At 43.1% G+C, this 9,008-nt stretch overlaps 1 long non-coding RNA gene across 6 annotated transcripts in view; it reads right to left on the bottom strand.

The window, feature by feature from the left end:
* The window catches only part of LOC104652316 (uncharacterized), a 42,370-nt gene extending 35,372 nt beyond the window's left edge, over nt 1-6,998 (bottom strand). For all 6 annotated transcript variants that reach the window (XR_012517130.1, XR_012517128.1, XR_012517131.1 and 3 more), the window contains exon 1: nt 596-6,998. This is a non-coding gene — a long non-coding RNA (uncharacterized LOC104652316). The remainder of the gene's footprint in view (nt 1-595) is intronic.
* Between the last annotated feature and the right edge of the window lie 2,010 nt (nt 6,999-9,008).

Below are 9,008 nucleotides of genomic sequence, written 5' to 3'. Positions count from 1 at the left end.
GGCCTCCCAAAATGCTCTGATTACAAGCGTGAGTCACTGTATCCAGCTAATATGTTAGCAAGTTTTTAGAAAGCTGTATTAAGATGCTAGGCAAGTCTTACATCCAGGAAGTTGGATGGGAGACATTAGGAACAAGGCTATGGGGTGTTCATATTGTGCTCATATGCACATGTTATATTTTAAATAAGAAATTCTATCACATTACACCAGCAAGTTTCAAGGTTAGTGTAACTCAGGGCCCCTTGGAAATTCTGCATAGAGAGGCTGTGGGGAGGATGGGAGAAGACCTGCAGACCACGATGAGGACAGAGAGGATGGGAGGGGGCCGAGGCGGGAGCTGCCGAGCTTGAGGCTTGAGGCGGGGGAAGCGGGAAGAGGCAACGCTTTGTGTTGAATTCAGATTTGTGTGGCTCACTAAGTGATTGGCAGCTCAATTAGGGTGATGGTGATCTTGCTTTGGAGAAACCTGGTGTCAAAACAGATCATCTAGGTTTTTGCTGTGGTCTCTGGCATTACCCTTAGTGCATTATTATTACATACGAGGTATACAATAAGTCGCTTTCATAAAAATAGATTTCAAGAGGAAAATTCTTACCAAGTTCCTTATAATGTCAGGGATTCAATTATAGTTCAGACTGAATCATGTCCCCAGGTGTCTATTGGTAACATGTGGCCCTCCTGGTGAGCAAGAAAACACATGATGCAAATAGAAATTTTGTTCAAGATTAGTATTACAATGGGTTATATGATTCGCAGTGCAGTAAGACTCATAACTGAATCTCAAAAATGTTTATTTGAAAGTTCCTTTTTTCCTTTCAACTACCTTGATTTAATTGTGTGTGTCCTGGCCTTCATTTGGAGGTGATGCTCTGAAAGCCATGTTGATACCTTGAAAACCACTGAGAGAAAGTCCTGACTGTGTCGGTAAGTTCCCTGGAGGCTAGAGGTGTGGCCCAGGGGCTGGGAGGTAGTGACAGATTAGCAGGTACAGAAGTCATAATGTTAGAGACCTAGTCTTGTTGAAGGAAAATTTCTAGGGCGTCACCAGGAGAGATGAAGCTCATTTCAAGGCAGGGGCAGGGAAGGCCGAAGGAGCCGCTGCTGTCTTGCTGCTTCCTGTGTGGTCTAGTAACATCAGCTTGCAGAATCCACTCGTGAAGCACGTAGGTTTTTCTCTGCACTTTCAGATTTTAAGTTCTTCAAAACAAGGGCTGTGTTTTTCCATGGTATCTGATTAAAGCTTGTTGCTCTTGCTTTCCAAGTGTCTAGTGAAATAAGCCAAAAGCAGGTCTGCTGAGTGGGCAGGCGGGGCACACCCCCTTCCGGCTCCTTCACGCTCCTGCATTTGCAGCTGTGGTCACCTCAGGGCAGGGGCTGGAGGAAGCCCTCGAGCTGGTGTAATGCAGCCCAACAGTTCTTGAACATCACACTTTAAACCCTGGGTCAGCCCCAACTCTCAGTGCTAGAATATCATCATGGAATCTAATCGACATGGTGAGCTCCTGGACCTTCTAGAAGATGGGATTGCCAAGGCTCCCTCCGCTAACTTTCCTTCTTGCCAGGTCCATTGTTTCTAGGGTAGGGACAGGGGGAGGCAGCCCCTCCTTTTCCACTTGGTCCCACAATGACACACTGGCTTTCAACACTGGGTCCTGGAGGTTGTGGTGACCCCTGGCCAGCTTTAGAGCAAGTGTTGTTGCTGCAGACAATCAGGCCAGCCCAGGACTGAGGCTCCTTTTCATCAGCCTGTTTGTCTCTTTACTTCCTAGTGTCAGCAGTCCTGGGAACAGGAAATGGTTTGTGCAATAGGAAGCGGCAGGAAACTGATGACTACATACTTTTGAGCTTTGTGGAGAAAACTTCAACGTAGAGAGACTGAATACATTCCAAAATACGTGCACATGGACCGGAGCCTTGCTCAGGCCTCCTGTTCAGTTCTTAAAATGATGCTATTTACTGAAAGCTTCCCGAGTGCCAGGCATGCAGTGAGGCCCTCATGTCATCCTCACATCTGTATGCTGCACCACCTGACCTCACAGGCAAGAGAGGAGAGGTGCAGAGAGTTTACGTGGCTTTTGGTAAGCGACGGGGTCAAGATTTGAACCCAAGACCTCTTCAGTGGCTTCTCTGGATCCTCCTGCTCTGCAGCTGCCTTGGAGGACCAGCAAGTTCTTCAGGAAAAGGGTTTCAGGACTTTCCTTCCTTCCCCAGGGTTTAAGGACAGTTCCTCTGCATTATCTGTGAGAGGCGTTTCTACAGTCTTGGCACATGGTTATGCTGTGCGGCTAAGGTATTATTATTTCATATTTCGGTGCAGAAGGAAGTACTTATTAAAAGGACCCAAACCAGTTGTCTGAGCCTAAAGATGAAAGGCCTCCTTCCTGCACTGGGCTGGATGCTGATGGCCCCGATGTCAGGCCAGCCTGCCTCTTACAGTCTGAGACTTGTGTCTGCTCCCTGTCCCCAAACACAGAGACAGGGCCTGGTTGGGGCCATCTGATGAAGTGCCAGTGCCTTCATGAAACCAGGCATGGGACCAACTGAAATGTTGAAATCTGGTCAGCTGAGGGAGAGGAGAAAGTCAAGTCTGGCTGTCGGTCTACAGAGGTCAAGGACCTGGCACAGAGCAGGGCCTGCTGCCTCTGCCACCAACAGCCAGGCGCCAAGAGAGGAACTAGAGGAGAAGGCGGCTCACTGCTGGCAGGTCAACTGATGGGAGAGTTCGCAAGACCGTCTTCAAACTCCTCACAGGCAAGCCCTTCTTCTCCTTGATTCACATTTGCGTTTGCTTTCCTGATCCCCTCACATTCTTTCTGCTACTTTAATAGCTTCAACTGGACAGAGAAAGGACATAGGCAGGAGCAGACTCGTCCCTCGGCCGATCACAGCTTAGGCTTCCGGTTTCTCATGGCTGCTGAGTTTCCAGCTCACACTATCAATATAGGGCACGCATTTGAGAACTGTGGGACAGAAAGGCTGCTCAGTTTACCACGCCACATTTTTCTGTTCATCTAAAAAGGATGCTTGCTACCAATGGATACTGAGAAAAATACAGTGACATTAATGTCAGTTAATCAAGTTGGTGGCCCTTGAAGATGTCTAAAATGTAACTAACACATTTTACAGATCAGCTTAGACGGAGTAACTAGGAAATAATAAATGCTAGCATCATCAGAATTACTTGTACAGCTCAGCAAAGGAATGTGAATGGCTACACAGGGCTGGGGAAGAACAGAACAGAGATATTTCCTTATGTGAAATATAGACTTTATCATAAGGAGGAGAATGAATCACTTTCAGCTCTGGCAGCAACCTTTTTTTTTTTTTTTTTAAACATATTATTTGGGGAAAATAGAAAGCAAAACTGAAGCCTTTGGTATTTCATTGTCACCGGATAAATGTCATTTGTATAAACCATTCTAGATTTGGAAATACACCCAAAGAACCTATATGTATCTTAGGCAAAAAGTTATCCACCTTCATTACATTTAGTAAAAACTCATAAGCCCAGGATTAATGGACATAAAGATACGAAATAATTTTCTAAATATGTAAAGAAGCCCACACAAACAGAGGTCATCATCGAAAGGTTGTAACAATTGGTCTAGCATAGGCCTAAATGATCAGCGTCTGCCAGGCCTGATGGGGCAGGGTGCCAGGCATCTTGCCTTTGGTTGCTGGGTCGGGGAGTCCCAGAGGTTCCAGAAGAGGGCCTGGGAGTATGGCTCAGAGCAGTGACTGCTCACTGAGTGTGTGGGAATCTTTCAAAATTTAAAAACTGACAACACTGTACTGGTGTGTACTGCTTGAATCTCAGTGCTACAAATAATCGCTTTTTATCTTTTTCTTTTTAGACAGAGTCTTGCTCTGTCACCCAGGCTAGAGCGCAGTGGTGTGATCTCAGCTTACTCAGGTTCAAGCGATTCTCCTACCTCCGCCTTCTGAGTAGCTGGGACTACAGGTGCTTGCTACCACGCCTGGATACTTTTTTATATTTTTAGCAGAGATGGAGTTTCTCTGTGTTAGCCAGGATGGGCTCAATCTTCCGACCTTGTGATTCACCCGCCTTGGCCTCCCAAAGTGGTGGGATTACAGGCATGAGCCACCATGCCCGGCCTAACCATTTTTTTTTTTTTTTTTGGAGACAGGGTCTTGCTCTGTTGCCCAGGCTGGAATGCAGTGGTATGATCTCAGCTCACTGCAACCTCCGTCTCCTGGGTTCAAGACATTCTTGTGCCTCAGCTTCCTGAGTAGCAGGGATTACAGGGATGTGCCACTGCGCCTGGCTAATTTTTGTATTTTTTGGTAGAGACAGGGTTTCACCATACTGGCCAGGCTGGTCTCAAACTCCTGACCTCAAGTGATCTACCGGCCTCAGCCTCCCAAAATGCTGGGATTACAGGCATGAGCCACTGTGCCCTGCCTGCTTTTAATCTGATATCTGAATAAGTAATGTAGTGAATGATTCTGATAAAATATCATTGCTATACAGACTCTTTAATGTTAAAACCAGAGGTGTTCGTTTTCTAACCAGTTATCGATTCAGGGAACTACGGATTCCCTGGCCTAGTTGCCACAAATGCTATGTTTTGTGCTGAAGAAGACATCGCTTACACTCAAATACTTCTCAAGAATCACTGAATTACATTGCAAAATACGAACACACAGTATCAAACACTAAGCTCCCCGTCGTCTCTACTCCTCCACCTTCCATTTTCCCTGTCACTGAAGGCAAAGAAATCTTTGGATTTTCAGACGGTATGAGCAGCTTACACAGCTGCTTCCCCTCCATAGAGTTGAAGTATGTCTCTGTGTTTCTTTTTTTTTCTTTTTGTTCATTCAAAGAAACAGTTATTTAAAGTAGACTACCTGTAAAGCATTTCAAGAGCAGAAAGAGGAATAAGACCTGAATTCCACCTTCAAGGAATTCTCATGCTCTACTTGTAGTAAGTGTCATCATGAAGAGCTCTAGATGAAATTTTTTAGTGCTCCACTCTTTATTAAGTTGTAATATGTTTAAAAAATACTAAAGATTTGATTTTAATTCTTTGGAAATTATAAAATTGTAACATTTTCAGCCAAATATATTGTGTTGCCTAAGGAAAACAAAAATTCTTAGTGTGTGTGTGTGTGTGTGTGTATACATATATATATATATAGTAAAAATTCTTAGTGTATATATACATATAATACACATATTATTTATTTCAACAAATTGGATAAATTGGACACCTAAACGTTTTAATATTAATTTCTTATTGCCATTACACGACCATCCATCTGTGTGCAGGGTTATCCTGGGTACAGACATAAAATTACAACATGGTCAATTTGCTAATCTTGATGAGGACATTTTATTTCGAATCACAGGATTTTAGACCTTTGAATGACTTTGAAGATCACTTAGTTCAATTCTGATTCACCATGACTTACACAGCGCTACACAACTTGTTAGCAGAGAACAAATAGGGCTTTTTATACCTAGCACACCAATCCTTTCTCTATATGCCATCAGCTAGAATACTGGAAACAAGAAAGATTCAAACAGCATAGGTATTTTACTCATTGAAGTACAGCTCCTGAGGTCCCAAGTTTAACTTACAGAAAGCTCAGTGATGTGCCTTCCATCACTCAGAACTCCAAAGGTCTGCCTTGAATCTTGTCCTGAATACAGCAGCTGTGTGACATGAGTCACATTACATAGTTAACCCTCTCAGCCCTCTGCTTCTGCCACAGTAAAATGGGGATAATTATTAACTCAGAGTTGTTGCCTACTCAGTAAATGAAGTGCCTGAAGGTTGATCGAGACTGTATAAATGTCAGTCCTTTTTCTGGTCTCACTGGGAACTCAGTTAAGAATGCATGAATATACAGAAATTACTGGCAAAGAACATTTAGGCTCTAAGTTAAATTTTAGTAAAGGATAATGGCATTCGATTAAATGTCTGGGACATGAATAGTCATTCCCCTTGTTGGAAAAATGTTTACCCATATTAACTTTTTTTTTTTTTTTTTTTTTTTGAGACGGAGTTTCGCTCTTGTTACCCAGGCTGGAGTGCAATGGCGCCATCTCGGCTCACCGCAACCTCCGCCTCCTGGGTTCAGGCAATTCTCCTGCCTCAGACTCCTGAGTAGCTGGGATTACAGGCACGTGCCACCATGCCCAGCTAATTTTTTGTATTTTTAATAGAGACGGGGTTTCACCATGTTGACCAGGATGGTCTTGATTTCTCGACCTCGTGATCCACCCGCCTTGGCCTCCCAAAGTGCTGGGATTACAGGCTTGAGCCACCGCGCCTGGCCCATATTAACTTTTAAAACTAACTCACAGAGTATAAATTTGACAGTATCCATTTAGTATATTAAAAAAGTCTAATCACAGATTCATCCTAAAATATCCAGATCCTGAAGGGAAAAAAAAAATAACAATCAACCCAATCCAGGAGGGCATCTCTGAAATTGTCTTGCAATCATAAAACCAAGCATCAGTCTGGGAGTAGATCAAAACAAAATGCATCTGTAACTCACTGTCACCTTCCTATAACTGACAGATAGTTATTTTTTACGTGGTTTCTGTTTAAATATGGAATGAAGTTTGGATTATAAAGCACAAGGACCTGCATCCTGGCTGAGAATATTTTTACCTCTAAAGCTTCATTTGGGGTCAAATAAGTAGAAACCTTTCAATGGCAGTGAAGGTTTAACTGTTGTGCAGTAGTTTAAGATAAATGTTAGAACTACATCTGGAATAATCATGTCAGTGGTTTAAAAAGCAGCACGATTAACATTAGAACAGCTGTGAAGAGCAATGCCTTTCATTTTACAAATGTTGCATTTGTACTAGTAGATATAAATAAGCTTCACTGAGAGGAATCCAAGTTACTATCTGATTTGTTCATTTCTTCATATTAAAAAAAATTCCTTTTGAGATCAGCCTGGGCAACATAGGGATACCTGCCCCCCCCCCGACCCCTGGCACTATGTCCCTGCTACCATCTCTACCCCACTTCCCACCCCAACATACACCCAAATCCCAAGGATTTTCCCTTACAAACACTCTAGTTTGATGTTTGAGGTCAACCAAAATCTGGCATCAAATCCTCTCTGTGGAAACTCCTACCCTAACCCTGGTAATTTTCCACTTCCCAAGACAGATGTCACTGCTGTCTCTCAGCACTCTTTGCTCTGCCTCGAGATCAAACCCACCTCCCCAGTACGGTCTTGCTACCGCTTCCAGAAAGGGAATGTTGGTGCTCACTGGTATTTTTACAGCATTTCTGTCTTTAGCCTTTACTTGGCAGTTATTAGCTAACTTTTTAAATGTACCTGCACATGCTATTAACTCCCAGCTCAGCCCGTAAGCGCCTTAAGGTTAATGATACACATTTACATATAACAGGTACTGGAAATATTTAAGATAGTCACACTTGAAATGTTTCATTTTCAATCTTTTAACAAGTACCTGATAAGCCATCTCAAAGTTTAAAAGGATACTCAAATCTATTACGACAATAAACAATTACTTTACAAAGATACCAAGAATGCCCCAGTCCCTTTTAGGAAAATCTAAGGATTAAGATTTTTAAAAACAACAGTGGGACAAAAAGCCATAAAACACTGAATCTTATATCCAAAGAACATTTTAGTTTTTGCAAGAACTCTGTGGGGATAAAGGTTTGGAATACTGCAAATTTCTATTTTAAATGTCAAGAATAGAAATAAGCAAATAGAGTCAATCAAATTTAAGAGAACAGAAAATATGTTTCCACTCCTGGTTACCGATGTTAGAATGTGGAACCATTTTTAGTGTCAACATATTAGATGACAGTTTTTCACAGCGGAAAAACCTATTACAGGGATCTTTAACTGGAGGCTCACTCTGGATATATATTCTGTGCACATTGTAATTTATTTTGAATACCGTATTAAGATAACATTTTTGCAATAATGTAATTATTACAAAGTTAGTTTTTTGTTCTTTTTTTGAGACAGGGTCTTGCTCTGTTGCCCAGGTTGGAATGTGTGGTGTGATCACAGCTCACTGCAATCTCTGCCTCCCAAGTAGCTAGGTCCACAGGAACATGGCACCAGATTCTGCTAAATTTTGTATTTTCTGTAGAGACAGGGTCTCGCTATGTTGCTTAGACTGGTTTCAAAGTCCTGGGCTCAAGTAATCCAATTGCCTTGGCCTCCCAAAATGCTAGGATTACTGGCACAAGCCATTGCACTCAATTCTCTGCAGCTACTTACTTCTCCTAAACATCAGCTCTCTCATCTCTGAAATAGGGCTCTTCTTGCCTACCTCAAATATTGGCTGTAAAGACGAAAAAAAAAAAAAAAAACAATGCAAAGATAATGATTTTGCAGTTTCTGGTCTATAACAAGTACTTAATACTTCTTTTGGACACATATTTAATAAGTGCCTACATGTACCATGTGCTGATATAGGTGCTGGGAACTCCTAACAGAAGAAACTCCTTTTTGTCATGGAGCTTATAATGTTGCTGCCAGTGGCAAACAAGTTGACACAGCTATGTCAGGTGGAAGGAAACAAACGCTATGAAAATAACCTGGGGTAATCAGACCGAGTAAGGGAGGAGTGTGCGTGCACACATGCGCCATCTTACACAGGGTGAAGTGTCCCTCCTAAAGAGAACCTGTATGAGGTATGGGGAGAGGAAACACCCAAGGCAGAGTCCCGGGGTGGGTAAGCATGCTTGGAATGTTTAAGGATCCGGAGGGATTGAGGGGTGGGGCAGCCAAGCGGGCTGTGGGAGGAGAGGAAGGATCTAAGGACAGTGATGCACCAGGGGCAAGGTGTCTTTTTGAAGGCCTTGGTAAGCTCTTCGGTTCTTCTTCTTTTTTTTTTTTTTTTGAGGTGAGTCTCTCACTGCTGCCCAGGCTGGAGTGCAGTGATGGGATCTCGCCTCACCGCAAACTCTGCCTCCCAGGTTCACGTGCTTCTCCTGCCTCAGCTTCCCGAGTAGCTGGGATTACAGGCGCACTTC

Source organism: Saimiri boliviensis, chromosome 4 (assembly GCF_048565385.1).
Source record: "Saimiri boliviensis isolate mSaiBol1 chromosome 4, mSaiBol1.pri, whole genome shotgun sequence".
NCBI lineage: Eukaryota > Metazoa > Chordata > Mammalia > Primates > Cebidae > Saimiri > Saimiri boliviensis.
Note: the sequence above shows the minus strand (reverse complement) of the source record. Positions and strands in the feature narration are given on the sequence as shown.